This window comes from Montipora foliosa, chromosome 7 (assembly GCF_036669935.1).
Source record: "Montipora foliosa isolate CH-2021 chromosome 7, ASM3666993v2, whole genome shotgun sequence".
NCBI classification, from domain to species: Eukaryota; Metazoa; Cnidaria; class Anthozoa; order Scleractinia; family Acroporidae; genus Montipora; species Montipora foliosa.
The window spans coordinates 39,590,446-39,606,893 of record NC_090875.1 but is presented as its reverse complement, the minus strand read 5'-3'; the positions used below and the strand labels follow the sequence as shown (position 1 = coordinate 39,606,893).

At 39.6% G+C, this 16,448-nt stretch overlaps 2 long non-coding RNA genes across 2 annotated transcripts in view; both read right to left on the bottom strand.

Annotated features, from left to right (window-relative positions):
* Positions 1-1,055: 1,055 nt before the first annotated feature.
* On the bottom strand, positions 1,056-9,050 carry LOC138011863 (uncharacterized). The gene is made up of 3 exons (XR_011124787.1): positions 8,912-9,050; positions 5,769-5,861; positions 1,056-1,484 (listed from the first exon to the last, which is right to left on the bottom strand). It is a non-coding gene; the product is annotated as an uncharacterized lncRNA (long non-coding RNA).
* A 5,476-nt stretch (positions 9,051-14,526) lies between these two features.
* Positions 14,527-16,448, bottom strand: part of LOC138010334 (uncharacterized) — a 3,182-nt gene continuing 1,260 nt past the window's right edge. The window contains exon 3 of the long non-coding RNA XR_011124449.1: positions 14,527-14,739. This is a non-coding gene — a long non-coding RNA (uncharacterized lncRNA). The remainder of the gene's footprint in view (positions 14,740-16,448) is intronic.

The following is a 16,448-nucleotide window of genomic DNA, read 5'->3' as shown; positions in this document are numbered from 1 at the left end:
GGCCAATGACATCACGACAGAAGACCAATAACATTACGACTTCGTTGACCACTTAAATCAACGACCAGAGTATCTATATCATCTACTGCTATTACACTGAAAACGACGTTCGCCCAGGTTGTCAAAACACCAGTCAATGTCACCTAAGACAGTCGTCCTCAGAATTACACTCACTCGCTTAAATAATGTAAATAACCAGTAGTAATCTCGGATTGTTGACGTGCGTTCGACAGTCGCTTTGGAAGCAAAGGAGAAAGGTAACGAAAGAAACAATATTATAGGACGGACGTTTGAGGATACGAGCATGTAATTTTTTTCTTGAGATAGTTTTAAATAAGCGCCCAGTACTATGTATCACGTGACGGGATTGAAATACTTTTCCCTTGGCTAGATTCTGAATCACAACTAAGTGCGGAAATAAAAAGCATCGAGTAACGTTGTCGCAGAAGTCTGAAGGGACTTCAGAATACCCCATCAATATTGTCTTCTTAAAGCGTCATCGTTTGAAGAACGAGGCATATCTATTCTTATGAAAAGTAGTGGCCGAGTATTCTGGAGTATTGCCGACGTGGAGCGTCACAAAATCTATCAAAATCTGAGTTCTTTTGGAATTGTGTGGAGGATTATAATTACTGAGAAATGTCCCTTGAAAAAAATCAGTGTGCTAACTCTACACAATCAATTTGCGCATATGACGTCTCAATGCACTATGACGTCATTCAAGATGGCACTGAAAAAGGAGATGAACGAAAAATGAAATAGCAATAAATGAAAAACTTCCTGAAGCCTCCCTATGCACAGGATACCCAAATTAGAAATTTCTTTCTCCTAATGTCGAACGCAATTATTAATTAATTAATATAATGAATTATTGCTATTAATATTATTCGATTATTACTATTGTTGTTGTTTCGTTGTTGTTATTATTGACATGTGCCGCTTGCCTCTTAAGTTGTTAATTCTATCAGTTTTTCTCCCAGGTACTGCAGCAATTCTCTGTAGGCTTTTTCGTGTTCCCCATAGAAGAGACTAAATTGGCTTCGCCTGGCTGGAAATAAGAGAGCATAATTGACGCCTGTGCTCCTGCATATCCGTCACCTTGTTCTTGCACAGGCGAGCATGTCACAGGCGAGCTGTCTCCACTAGCGTGACAGGCGCTTTCTGCTCTGTGGATGTTTGAACCACCAATCGGCTCACTGGGTTGATTCAATTGGCTCGACATTGTAGTCTGCACAGCACTTCCCACGACAGCGTTGCTCAGTCCATTGGCTTGGTTGGCACCTACCCCCATAAGTTGGCTGTGTTCGGTCGCCTGCCAAGCGCCACCATCACCAGAGTAAATAGAGTCCTCGGCAGCATTTGCCTCAGTGTGACTCAAGCTGCTGGTCTGATTAGCAGCTGTCTCGGAAAGGCGGATCGGCACGGTAGAGTATCGTCCTTCCCCACTCTCGGTCATTGTGAAACCATTCGCAAGATCAGAGCGACTGGGAAATGAAAAAAGAACCTTTTAGACTGAAATAAGACTCGCTGTGGTAGGAAAAGTTATAATTACATAAAAGAAAAAACAGCAACCTCGCAGCTCGTAGTAGGATCAAATTTATTTATTTTAAGTTCATATTTTGTTTTATTTTGCCTCGTCAAATACAAAGAAAATAATTAATACACCAAAAGAAAAAGATACAGACTGAGAGGCCACAATAGCAAAATCATGAGGTCCCATGTGGTCTTAAGAAATGGACACTACCTAGATCTGGGTATCTCAATTTCGGCCAAATTAGATAACAAATTAATTATAAGAAGTAACGTTTATGGCTTCAAATTAAATTAAACGTACGCTTATATAATAAGATATAAATAGCATTTGATCTCCCTACCTATTTCTATTTAAGTTTCAATGATACGTTTTAAATCTGTTCACTAAATTTTACTGTATTTTTTCATGACGTGAACGCGCGCCTAATAGACCTTATTCATAAATGGCGGTCAATTTATAATTCTTTTGTCAAAGTGCAAATTAGCCTACCAAGCCTCGATACCATACAGTGAATTGAAAAGAATTATTGCTCTAAAATGAGGCTTGGTAGGCTAATTTGCACGTGGACAAAAGAATTATAAATGTGACCGCCATTTATCAATAAGGTCTATAAGCTGTCATTCTAAGGTTAATATTTATTTATTTTGTCCCGATTAAAGACAATTAACACCAATTCATCTGCAGATTAAGCTCATAGGACGCAGACAGTTTCATTGGTAACCCAAATATCGATTGTCACGCAAATGCCTGATTAGCGGAATGAAAAAATTGAGGGTCATAATACAGGCCTAGCGAAGCACTTTCTAAATTTAGTCCATATTATGATGCGTGCCACTATAAACAAACCACAATTTGTGGTACCATAAAGGATATTGGCTACAGCGTACACACTGGCCACAAAAATTCGAAACCGCAACCGGAAAGAAAACTCTTAGTCAATCGTGTAGGGTCATTGAGAACTGAAGTTAACCGGAAGGCAGAAAGTGCCTGTTTTGATGAACTTTCAATTGAATGGCGAGCTTGTGCAAGTTGAAAACTTCGCATTAAAACCAGTTGAAAATAACTGGTTGATCTTGTGGACATTACATTTTCTTGATGCATCCCCAAACTGAGGAACAGGTGGAACCCAGACAACCGTACAAGTCGTACTTTAACTAATGCGTATTCCGTTAAAAAAAAAAAGTCAATTTTCGCGACAAATGATTCACAATTTCGTCGAAATCTACAGCCGAGAAAAGTCAATGAATGGCGATATTTCGCGTGACCCGTCACCTGTTTTTATTACTATGTCAACCTTAACCAGAGCATTCGTAGTTTTTCACGTCCAATAATGAGTAGCTTTCATGACATGGTGTACTCAAACAATCCGTAATTTCAAATATAGCGTAATTATACCTAAGTTTCATATACTCATTTCGACTCACTGCCTTTATCATCTGGAAGGTAAAGGTAAAGTCTGCTACGAGCGTAGAAGGCCCATCAGACCGGCGCTTATCTCCAGTTTCTGTAGCATGAAGCGACTAGGAGTATTAATACTCCTCTCTGGATGGGATGCCAGTCATTTGCAGGGTTACCCCCAGCATTAAATTTGCCGGTACCCATTTATAAACCTGGGTAGCTTCGATCAAGCAGCCAAATAAATAAAACATTTTTTTCTAAAATTCTAGATGTTTCGCTGAAATCAGGCCTTTTACATGCTATCATTCATGTTTTTGGTTTATTAGAGATATTGCTTGAAACAACCGAATTAAAAAATTGATTGTAAATACGTTTGAGGGCACTGATTCTTGACTAAAATGTGTTCTTATCCAGTATACTGAGGAAATTATTTGTACCTGTTCTCAAAAGCACCCAAATAAATCTAGAAGACATGATTTCTCCATACAAAGTCTTCTTCGACAAATTCCGCGAGTCACCGTGAGCCAGTAGCCACTCATCCGTGTGCTATTAAAAATCCCTGAATCTCACTGCTCTTCTATTCGCTGATAGAATACAACGTGCGCTCAATAACATACACAATCACCCGGACATAATGATTTTTGAAATCTTCAATTTTTTTACTTCAGAGAAACTTTATTATGAAACCCCTTCATGACGGGCGATAACACTCAACTCGATAGGACATACACACTGACCCGGACATATAAGGACAAAAATGCGTTTGGATAAAACTGCCAAAAAGGACCTATAAATCTCAAAAATCATTGACATGAAAAAAAATTGAATCTATTCAGTCGTTTAAAATCTCAGTACCGGTATGAGCTGCACACGTGGAATATATACGCAAGAGCTTAACGGAAAGGCTAAACCGCCCTTAATTATCAGCGACACTCACCAATATTAAAGAAGATCTTGCACGAGCAGGGCAACTATTTTTCTCTTACGGATATTTCGCCAGTGTGTGCTTGCTGATTCACAGCCTTCTTGACCAGAAAAAAAATGCTTACTTGTGTGGTCTGATGATTGTCGCACGTTTTACTCGACTAAGTGGAATCCCCTGTAGAAATGGGCTATTTTGGCAAAGACCCTTTTACTTGCTTCGCCGTCTGGAAAGTACGTGGTAATTACGATTTTATCCTGACTAATATTGACTTCCTTTGTATTACACAAAACGTTGATTGGGTTTTAAAATCTTGTGGTTGACTGAACCCATGCATCTCACAGTTTCCGCCTCTTGAGCTAAATTTAAATGGCTGGAAACACTGACTAATCAACTGTTTAATCGCCTTAGTGTCAGCATAGTTTTCATACCACAACGTCCATTGTTCTCTCCCACACTGTCTAACCTTTGGATATTAGTAGTAAATAAATCATCTTATGATTAACACAAGGGATGTATTTCTCGAAAACCGTACGTTAGCTTTCCTCACAAAGCCACATTTAATAACGATTGTGAATCGAATGACATAGTTTTTCTCCATGTTAGGGTGCTTTCGATTTCATGATTTTTCAAATCTTCATTCCTTTCACTTTAAACTGTATTTTGAAAGTCCTGTTTTTCATTCTCAGCAAAAACATGATTTACTGACAAACAATCAACCAATCAATCTGATTGATTGGTTAGTATTTGCTTTCCTCTTTTAACGCGTAATTGCTTTGCTATCGGGGGTGTAAGCTGAATAATAAATAATGAATAACGAGTATAAATAAAAAATGAATAACTGGGTCTGAAAACGCTGGAATAATGAATAACGCAGTTATGCAAGAATAATGAATAACAACAATGAATAATGAATAACCTACAAAAATTTAAAAAGAATAATGAATAATTCGAGCAAAACACACAAAGAATAATGAATAATCGAGGTTCAATTATTCAGCTTCCACCCCCGACTTTGCTACGATTTAATTTAAGGTAAGGTAATGAATTTATATAGCGCATTTTCTATTGACATATTCAAATGCGCTTTAGAAGCAATGGATCTATGGGTGAGATCGGACATCAGCAAATATAGGCGCCGCTGGCAGCCGCTATCAGTCCATTAGCGATCTCACCCAGCACATGAATGAATGAAATGACACCTGACCACAACATGCAAATAGTCCACAAATGATGGAAATATTCCACACGTGCAAAAAGCCGTCTGTGACAGGAAGTTCTTGTGAGGTCATGAAGTTACCTTCTAATTGTAGGAGAGCTTTAGTTTGCATTCCGCAACATATAGTTTCCCCCATGAAACATGAATATCAGTTTTAGAAAGAGTAAACGGCATTTTTACCGCAAAACAGTGGTAATGAATACGTATCCATGTTAGGGTGCTTTCCATTGGGAAATCCGGATTTAGATCTTTAACTCCGGATCTTCGGACTTGCAATCGAACACAAAATCCGAAAACGGATTTCGCGACGGATTTTGATAATTGAAATCCTTACCCGACATGGATTTCCAATCGGTGAATCTGCGACAAAATGATTTTATGTTTGATTGGAAATCCGAAGATCCAAACCTGGATTTCCCAATCGAAAGCACCCTTAATTGGGTTTAGCAGAATACTCCTTCCGTAATACCATGATTTACCCAATGTATATGCGTTACTGAAATTGTAAAATTCATTTGCTGTCCTTTTATCGAACTACCAAATAATGAAATAGGATATCTAAATCGCAAAAAAAAAAATAAAATTTGAATCTATTCAGTCTTGGAAAATCTCAGTATCGGTATTAGCTACAAATGTACACTGTATACTCAACTTGTCTACGCGAATGCTAAATTTTATTTGTCTTAGACACTCACCAATACGATGATCTTGCACAAGCGGCTCCTCTTTTCTAACAGGTATTTCGTGAGTGTGTGCTTGCTGATTCACAGCGATCTTGACCGCAAGATCTGCGAAAAAATTAAAGTGTTGCACGGAGTACTTGACAACCTCGACAGCCCGATCGCTTTCCTGTTTGGCGTATCGACAGCGAACTTTTTTAGTCTTCGTGGCGAAGTTTCGTTTTTGATAGGCTCTGATGATATTGAATAGCCACAAAACAAAGGTCACTGGTTGCCGCAGGGCCATACATTACTACACTTATGACACTTATTTTATAAGTAAAACGTATACTTATTGTGGTAACGATTGTACGTTTGCCATCTCTTTTGGCGGTAGGTAAAATTTCTGATCTGTTAACGTATTCTCCTTATATATGCTAAGTCAAATGTCCAAAACGTAACCTCTAAATTGCTTCTTATGACATTTTTTCATTCTCTCAGCATATAAGTTCAATTCATTTCAACTAAGTTCAGTCAAGTTAAATGAGCAAGAGAGAGCGAACTTGACTTTAAAGAGAGACACCCACAAAATAGCCCTGAAAAAAATGATGGCTTAGAGGAAAATATAACGATTCTCCGGACCCATGGCGTGTTAATTTTTCGTCTCAATTTTCTCTCAATGTATGCTGCATAGTTAGTAATACGCATCACAGACTTTTTTTGTTTACCCGACATAAGTTGACATAAGTTAATGGCTCTGTCATTGAGCCGCAATTGAAGAGCCCTTTTAAACAACAAAGACACTGACTTACTAAGGCTAAACCAATGCTTTGTTTTGATATTCAAAGTAGTACGGAACAAAAGAAGTAAATGTTTCTGCAGCCAGTTGAAGTCTGGATGGCTCATTCGTAACAACGGATAACTTATTGGTGAACATCTCTTGGTGTTTACAAATACATTCAATGGGTGAGTTACAATCTTGGACATTCAAATGGAAAATGAAGACCACCCCTCCCCCCAATTTCAATAATGAAAAAAGGGCATTTTTTTATTCGCTCAGTGTTAAATATGCGTATAGATTCAATTCATTTCAAATAATTTGAATCAAGTTAGATGAGCACCAGAGAGCGAACTTGACTTTAAAGAGAGACACCCACAAAATAGCCCTGAAAAAAGTGATGGCTTAGAAGAAAATGTAACGATTTTCCGGACCCATGGCGTGTTAATTTTTCCTCTCAATTTTCTCTCAATGCATGTTGCATAGTTAATAATTTAATAATACGCACCAGCGACTTTTTTGTTCACCCACTAAATAAGTACGAAACAAAATAATTAAATGTTTCTGCAGCCAGTTGAAGTCTGGATGGCTCATTCATAACAACGGATAACTTATTGGTGAACATCTCTTGGTGTTTACAAATACATTCAATGGATGACTTACAATTTTGGACATTCAAATGGAAAATGAACACCACCCCTCACCCCACTTTCAATAATAAAGCAATGGCAGGCTTCAGCTTGCGTGCGGATTCATCGTTGATTTTGGGGGAGGGAGTACTGATTTTTTTTTATTTTATTTGCATAAGTCAGTTATAACAAACACTTTGAATATCGCAAGTTCATTAAATACAACTATAAGACATGAGTCATTAAGAGAGAACATTATAAGTTGGCTTTTATTGAACTGATTTAATGATTTGTAAAGAAGATTTTAGGTTTTTGGTTTTTAGTCAACGAACAATTCATTTAGAAGCTCTGTATTTATAGGAATTCAAGTTTTAAGAGCATTTTAAACAACTTAGTTTTAGTTAGTTTCGATTTTATAGCGGAAGTTTTTGTTTTCTTTTTTAAGTTGTTAGTTGGTAGCTTGAGGTCCATAGGCTACGTCTATACGCCCTATGACCCTATTGTAAATAAGTGCATTCAGAAGTGTAAAGGCTGATTTTAATTAGCGACGAAATCGGAGCTCGAGTCGTAACCGGACGTGCATAGCGATACGATCTAGTGAAAATCAAACTTTCGGATTCAGAGTCAGAAAACCGATTCCCCTTATGACTCCGTCGCTTACGACCCAGTGAAAACTGCATTGTCGGAGTCGGAAGCATAATTGGAAGAGCAAACCAATCACAATGCTCGATTCCAATCATTGTGATTGGTTGGTTCTTGCGCTTCTGCTTCTGCCTCCAACAATCTAGTTTTCATTGAATCATAAACGACGGAGTCATAAGCGGAGTCGGAAGAAATGGAAACGTTCGGGTTCTTCCTAATCCGATTCCGTCGAGCTTATGACTAACAACAACATAATTATACACATTGAGAATGAGAATTTTAAGAATCTGTCCAATTGTTAAATTGGAAAATGACGTCTGAGTTTTAGTGATCAGGATGAGTGAGGATTTTAGCTTGTTGATCTATACAATTTTTTAGATTTTAGTTTGTTGATGTATATAATAAGTTCAGTTCTAGGTTTTAGAATTGTTTTATTGTTTAAAGAGATTTCCAGTGTTTCGTCACGTTACTTAACGCCCAATCACCGTGTTATTAGTAGGTATTCGTACGTGATAAATTACCATAATAATAATTGGTTTGTTATTGTTATCATAGCGTTGGCTTTAACTTCTTATCTCCTGCCTACGGACGCTTTCCCGATTTTCTTATTTTTAATCGAAAATGAACTTTAATTGGTTCTTAATTAACATGGACTACTACTGACTCTGCAGTAGTTGAGGATAACAGTATTATAGTATCATGATGCCTTCAAGAAACTGTAATTAGGACAATTAGAATTGACTACGTTCGTAATTTCTTTTCATCGAGTAGGCTTGTAAATCTACAAAATTAGTCTAAGTATGTCCACGTGTTTCGTACAATTATTTGTGTCGTTAAAAGAAAATTTCTACAGGCTCTCCATTTCACTTCCAAGAAGCGTCGGCCGGGCTCCAATAGAACTCGCGGCATCGCCGCGCGCTTCAGTCTCAAGCTATTCTATCGTTTAACCATAGCCAGTCATTCTACAAGGAAACCGTTCCGTTTAGTTTAACTGTGGCTCGCGACAACGAGTTACTTTAATGCATTTTGAATTACTGTCAGCGACGTCCACATATGAAAACATTGGGATCTTTAGAGAATGAAAGATCATCTAGAATATATTTCCATTGAAATAATAAGTTTCTACCAACCGTTCTCTCTTAAATCCAGGTGGTACAGCAGCGCCTGCCCTTCACGAAGCTTAGAGCACCCAGTCTGACAGTCCGCCAGCCAGCAGCTGATAATTGAATCGCATTATCTACGAATCATGCAGAAAGGGACCAATGGAAAATTCTTTGTAAACGTAAGACGCTTAACTTTCGGAATTAAATGTTAGCGGATTAACAAAAATGTTTACCGGATGAATTGACGGAACCAGACTTGGTTCTTGGCTATGATCTATTAAAGGACAGACGCACGATTGACGTCACGATCAGCTTTTATGCGAATAAGTTTAGCTCTTTATTATATAAAACAAATAGCTCCCAAGTTGCCGTGCGTCTCTTCAGTAATAGATCACAGAAGTCGTCAAAATGTGGTAAGAACATCAGTGACACACTCGGCTATCGCCTCGTGTGCCACTCGTTTGTTCTTACCACATTTTGACGTCATCTGTGATCTATTACGGAGCAGACGCAGGGCAACATGGAATCTATTTGTGAAGGAAGCCCTTAGACAGCAATGACCAGAACCAGGTTGTTGCCCAGTGGTTTTCGTTTAACCAATAGTTTGCTTGAGGTGCTCAGTCTCGCGCGCCCAGAAAACCTGGTTGTGGTCATTGTTATTAAAGGGCATTCATTTGTTAATTAGATACCCACACACATTTTGTGAAGGAAAACGATGATAGGATTTTTAAGCTAATTGGCTTAAAAGGCCTCTTGATTTTTTTTATAGTTAACGACAGGAAATATTGAAAGAGGTAATAACTTACTTGACACATTTTTTGACTTCTAATCTGAAATATAAACATTGTTTTTCCTGTACATATTTTCTGTTTCAACTTCAACCCCAGAGTAAATGCGACACTTTACCACAAGAGAGTACTTTGGTCAGATTAGCGAAACCATGTAAACTACTTCCCTTCGGATAATTCTAGTCCTAGAAATTCCCGCTGCCAGCGTTCAGCAACCTTGTTCTACCGATTGTGAACCAAACCCCAAACCGAAATACACAGCATTGCTTTGTCCATTAGGTTCTTTCTAGGTTCTTCCCTCCGTGCAAACAGTCCCTAGGAGATTACTAATGATAGACTAGTAACGCCAAAGATGTCCAAAGAACTCACGTTTTTCGCAAAGAATCATCCTGTCATCTCGTCTAATCTTCGCTGGAGTACTTGACTTATTGGATATACACAAATAGGTACGAAGTTTTTTTTCTTTTTTAACACTGTTCAGTACGGTTGAGGCAAAGACCACAAAACAATGTTTAATGAGCGGAAATAATAATGCATCTGCGCGATCAACATACCGCACGTGCAGCACGATTAATTTTCCCTTGCTCTTTTAACCAATGTTATTAAATTCTCAACCTCGGATAATGCAATTCTCGTGCTCTGATTGCTTCACTCAATCTCGGTTATCAGCTCATATACCTTAGTTTGACCTTATATGGTAAATGATTGCGCTTAGTGTTGCTAAACTAAAAACGTTTGCGCCAGAAAGCAAAATTTCTTTCGGTATAAAGCAAAAGAAAAACGTTTTTGTGGAAAGTTTGGATCACTTTCGAAGCTTAGAGATACGGGAAAAGGTAAGAGATGTTTTTGTGATGAACCTGCGTCTGTCTGACCACGAGGTATTACACAACATCGCAACTTCATCAACTTTTTTAGATTTCGCTAGCTAGGATTTTCTCGCTTTTTTCGCTTGTATTTCGTACTTCTAAACTTTTGGAGTTTAAGGAATTTAATAAAACAATTATTCCATTCGCGCTTGTTGGATATGAGAGTGCTTATAGCCAACTCGGCGCTACGCGCCTCGTTGGCTATTTACCATCTCATATTCAACGCGCGCTCATGGAATAATTGTTAAATATTCTTGTCTTGGAACGCGTTTGAAGTCGCAGCTGTTGTCCGGTTTCGTAAACTCCCTACAACAACGTGAAATACCGTAAATGATCCAATAGAGGACTGGAGCAGATAGTTAATTTTAGAAATCCAAGAGGGAGGGGCTTTTAATAGATAGGAGCCGTTTAAACCTCTTTCGTTAAAAAGCTCATCAAAACTAAAATGCTGTCGATAAAACGTTCCAGAGATCTTATACATGAGAGACCATCCAGTCCATCAATTGCTACGTGTAAGCCTTTTAGAGATCATGACCAATATCCTTAACTCAGAACTTGGCATTGAAGTAGGCTTCATCGTGCAAACCTTTGTAGGGTGTTAATCAAGCAAAAAAAATGAACATGAAAAAAATTGACTAATTTTACCCTACTTTTTTTTCTATTCCCTAGTAGTTAGGAGTTATTGTCACGGTGAGGAAGCGGAGGGGGGGTAGGTGAGTCTATTAAACCGGGGTAGTTTATTGCAGAGTGGCGTCCAAAGTTAACCAAACTGCTTGGAGGCAGAGGGGGGGGGGGGGGGGGGAGGGGTATTAGATAAGAGGCGTTCATTTGAGGGGGGATGTCCATTGGATCATTAACGGTAACCAGATTTGAAGATACATTGACGACGAGCCATAAGACGATGATTTTATGCTTTTAACTCTTAGTTAAGCTGAGGACACGCGATTCAACATTTTGCAACATTAAATGATGAATCCGCTTCTGGAAAACGATTGATTAGCACCTTTCAACTAATGGCAACCTGGTAGATAGGGTTAGTCAAAAATGGTAGTCTCTCTTAATTATAATGCCCTTTAGAATTCAGACCAGACCACAACACCAGGAAATCCGTGCCCTGCTCTTAGGGAATTTAAGAAACCGCGACGGCTGCGACTACGACATCACCAAAGAACAGTAATATCATTTGTTAAAAGACCATAAATAATCGTGCTGCACGTGCAGCACGGATTTTAGCAAGTATCTTAGCGCTCCCCTGCATAACGACGACAATCACCAAATTTGAGGTTTCGCGCGACAACGTAAGCATGCAACAGAGAATCCTTTATTCTCTCTTTTATAACTCTAAAACCGCTCGTACCAATTTATTTTTAGGATACCTCACCCCCATTGTAGGACGTGAACGAGACTGAATAATCGCAAAAAACTTGTGATAGAGCCAAATTATCTTTTGAGGTGACGGTTTCGTCGCCGTCGCCGTCGCCGTCGCCGTCGTAGGTCTTAAATTCCCTCTTATCGCATAGTGATAAAGTTCATCGATAACGTCCCACATATACAGAGTTTTATGAACAAGGGTTGGGAGACGAGGCTTACGGCTTATAGTCCATCTCCGAGAAGACTTGAAGGTCTAACCATTTGCTAATGTCATTACCAAGGTAGCACTTTTTCCTCAGTTATCTGAGTGTTGATCCGGCCGGAGTCAAACTCACGACCTCCCACATGGCACTGAGTCCGATTCTCAACCAACTCATTTAATCTTTTCCCCTTTAAAACACGTATCATTTTTCAGTCGCCTTACGAAGTCTGCGAACAAACCACTTTCAGGAATGTTAAGCGAGACAACGGCTGTCGTGAAAACGCAGCCATTGTTTCTGTCCACGAGAATAGGAACTACAACAGCAGTATTTACGATCAAGGATTTCTGTTATCGATTCCTGACAATGTTTTGTTATTATTTTAATTTATGCCAATTGACCTCTTTGGCTTGTACGTTTTGTTTTTCCATTAGACCTCTTGGGGCTCTCAAGGAAATTTTCTCTTTGGTTTTTTGATAAGTTACGCACACATATGCACGTGCATCAGACGACTATGAAAGAAACTGTTCCCTAGAGTAACATCACGTGGTCTGAAATGGGAAAACAGAACGTACAAGCTAAAGAGGTCAATTGTTTTTGTATACCTTCATTAAATGTATTTTATGCACCTTAAGCAAAATGTGCGCAAATAAGGAAAACATTTTAATAATGAAAGCGTGTAATAAAGAACACGTAGAAGCTACTGTGATGTCAATCAGACGCATTGATAATTGTGTTGAGAAAATTTAGAGCAAGCCTCCCCAATCTAGACTTAGGTGGTATCGAATCCGAATCGATTCCTGACCGATGCAGTGTTGTGTTATTTTTTTTCTGTTGCCAATTGTTTTGGTATTACTTGAATGTACCATTTGCACCTTTACTTTCCAAAATGTAAGCAAATGAGGCAACCATTTTAGCAATAAAAGCGTCTAGAAGCTCCTGTGACGTCAATCAGACCCAATTGAATGTATTCAGTCTTGGCAAGTTCTGGACAGCCACACATTCTACATATTGCGCTGATGGCATCTTTAATGATATTGCTATAGTAAGGCTTTGATCCTGAGTGTGCGGCAATAATCAGCCCCACAGTTTCTGCTTTTAAGGGATGATAGCCCTCTTTTACCAAAAATACACATACAGACATAAGAATAAAATGTCTCCAATCGCACCAATCACTAGCTGTTTACAGCCTGCCCAGTACAGCCAATGACATCAGGGCTTAACCGACTGTCGACCAGTAACATTACAACTTCATTGACCACTCATATAAACAACCAGAGTATTTATATCATCTACTGCTCTTACACTAAAAACGACGTTCGCCCAGGTTATGGAAACATCAGTCAATGTTATCTAAGGAAATCGCCCTCAGGACTACACTCACTCGCTTAAATAATGTAAATAACTAGTCAGTAGTAATCTCGGATTATTGATGTGCGTTCGACAGTCGCTTCGGAAGCAAAGGAGTACTTCTTTCTTGAGATGGTTGAAATAAGCGTCGAGTACTATGAATCATGTGATTGGATTGAAATACTTCGTCCTTGGCTAGATTCTGAATCACAAGTAAGTGCGGAACTGAAAAGGAATCGAGTAACTGTCTCAGAAGCGACTTCAGAATTCCCCGTCAATATTGTCTTCTTAAAGCGGCATCGTTTGAAGAACGAGGCGTATCTATCCCTACGAAAAGTAGTGGCCGGGTATTTTATAGTATTGCCGACGTGGAGCACCACAAAATGTATGAGAATCTGAGTTTTTTTGGAATTGTGTGAAGGGTTATAACTACTGAGAAATGTCCCTTGCCAAAAATCAGGTCATTGAGATTCCATCAGTTCATCTCCTCGGTACTGCAGCAATGCTCTGTGGGCTTTTTCGCGTTCCCCATAGAAGACACTAAATTGGCCTCGCCTGGCTGGAAATCTAGAGGTAGAATTGGCGCCTGTGCTGCTGCATATCCGTCACCTTGCTCCTGCACAGGCGAGCATGTCACAGGCGAGCAGTCTCCACTAGCGTTGTCGGCGTAGTTCCTATATCTTGCGTGCCAGGTACTTTCTGCTCTGTGGATGTTTAATCCACTGGGTCGAGCTCCCTCAGCAAGAGGTTCCTCTTCATGGTTTCCAGATAATCCGTCGATCTGCTGGGCATTTTCACCAGAGTACACAATTCTGTATACATTCTCCGACACTGCGTGGCCATTAGGGCTCACATGCTGTACGCAAATCCACCTAACAGGATAGTCCCTTCCGCTGGTTTGCTCAACAGTCATGTCAGCCCTGCGCCAGGTGCTCGTTGCTCCGCCTCTGTTAGCAGAGCCACTTTGCCAAAGCCCGTTGTTTGGTCCCCCAATCGCCTCACTGCGTTGATTCGATTGGCTCGACCTTGTAGTCTGCATAGCAGCGTCGCTCAGACCGTTCGCTTGGTTAGCACCTGCCCCCATAAGATGGCTCTGTTCAGTCGCCTGCCCAGCACCTCCGACACCATTGTAAATTGAGTTCGCGACAGCATTTCCTTCAGTGTGGCCCAAACTGTTGGTCTGATTAGTAGCTGTCTCGGCAGGGATGATCGGTACAATAGAGTGTCCACCATTCCCTTCCTCGGTCATTGTGAAACCATTCGCAAGATCAGAGCGTCGACTGTGAAATAAAAAAGAACCTTTTAGACCTTTTCTACTAAAGTAAGACTCGCTGTGGAACGAAAAGTTATTAATTATACGAAAACAGCTATTGAGTTGTGTAACGCCAAAAAACCATCTCTCACGACTGGTATTACATAAGATTTATTTATTTCAAGTTATGTATTTTGTTTTAGCTGGCCTCGTCCAACACACACTCACACACATACATACAAATATATATATATATATATATATATATATCACTGCGCCAAAAGAAAGATACGGACAGAGAGGCCACAATAGCAAAATCACATCGTCATCTGCCGTTTTAAGAAATGGAAACTACCATCGCGCACCGGTGGCTCAGTTGGTTAAGCACCGGGCTGTCACGCGGGAGGTTGTGAGTTCAACTCCGGCATGACTAACACTCAACACTCAGGGTCAATAACTTAGAAGAAAGTGCTGCCTTGGTAACTACATCTGCAAATGGTTAGACTTTATTAAGATCTTTTCGAATAAGGACGATAAACCGGAGGTCCCGTCTCACAACACTTCAATGTTTATAATCCTGTGGGACGTAAGAACCCACACACTTGTCGCCAAGAGTAGGGCACGTAGTTCCCGGTGTTGTGGTCTGTCTTCTGTTGTGTACCATGGTTGGGAGGGTAAAAAAAGAGGGGCCACAGTATTTAGCGAAAGCTGTTGTGGCGCTCTGCCAGCTTGAGTGGCAAGGTTAATAAATGAATAAAATAAATAAATAAGATGTTCAAAGTGCAATACTGTTACTTACAGCTTTAGTGTTTAGGCAAAAAAAAAATTAAGAAGTAACGTTTATGGCTTCAAATCAGAATTACGCTAAATATATTTAAGATGGCATAGATAGATGTTCTGACCTCCACCAGCCATAATCGTTTTTTTTTATTATCTCCTTACTTGTTTTTGTTAAGTTTGAATAACATGCTTCAAACTGTCGACTTAAACCGTATTTCTTCATGACGTGAAAGTTCCCCTAATAAGCTGTTATTCCTATGATAATACTTATTTATTTTGTTCTAATTAAAGGCAATCATAACACCAATTGAGCACAAGACGCAGCAGTTTCATTGATATTTTTAATGCAAATACCGATTGTCACGCAAACGCCTTACCGACGCACTTTCTAAATTTAGCCCAAATGGTTGGTAGACTAAAAACAAAATAATAATGCAAGGCTGGTCGTACGGCTGAGAAGATATGTACACTTTTGTTTTACTAATATTTCGTCAGGCACTGCTTGTTGATATGGTTAGTGCATGCCACCGTAAAGAAATCTCAGTGGGTGGTGAATAGTGACGATGCACACTGGCCACAAAAATGCGAAACCGCACCGGAAAGAAAACTCTTAGTCAACAGTGTAAGGCAGGGGTCGCACTAACGCTTTTGGTGTTTACATTGGACATAAAATCTGTCATCGCCTGCCTGCGACAAGTGCGACCCTTTTGTCGCGACCAGACATAACTATGTCCGAAGGACCTAAAGATCAGAAAACCCGATGTCCTGCCCCGAAGCAGGTCATATCTTGTCTAATGGCCTTAAAATAACATTTTGATGTTTTTCTTCGGCCGCAATGTCAATCAAATCGAATTTTCGCAATTCTTCAAAGATAACACATGTGCACAACTACAATCGTAGCTACAGTGGAACCTCGATTTAACGAAGTCGCTGGGGACCGGCCAAATTTGTTTGTTA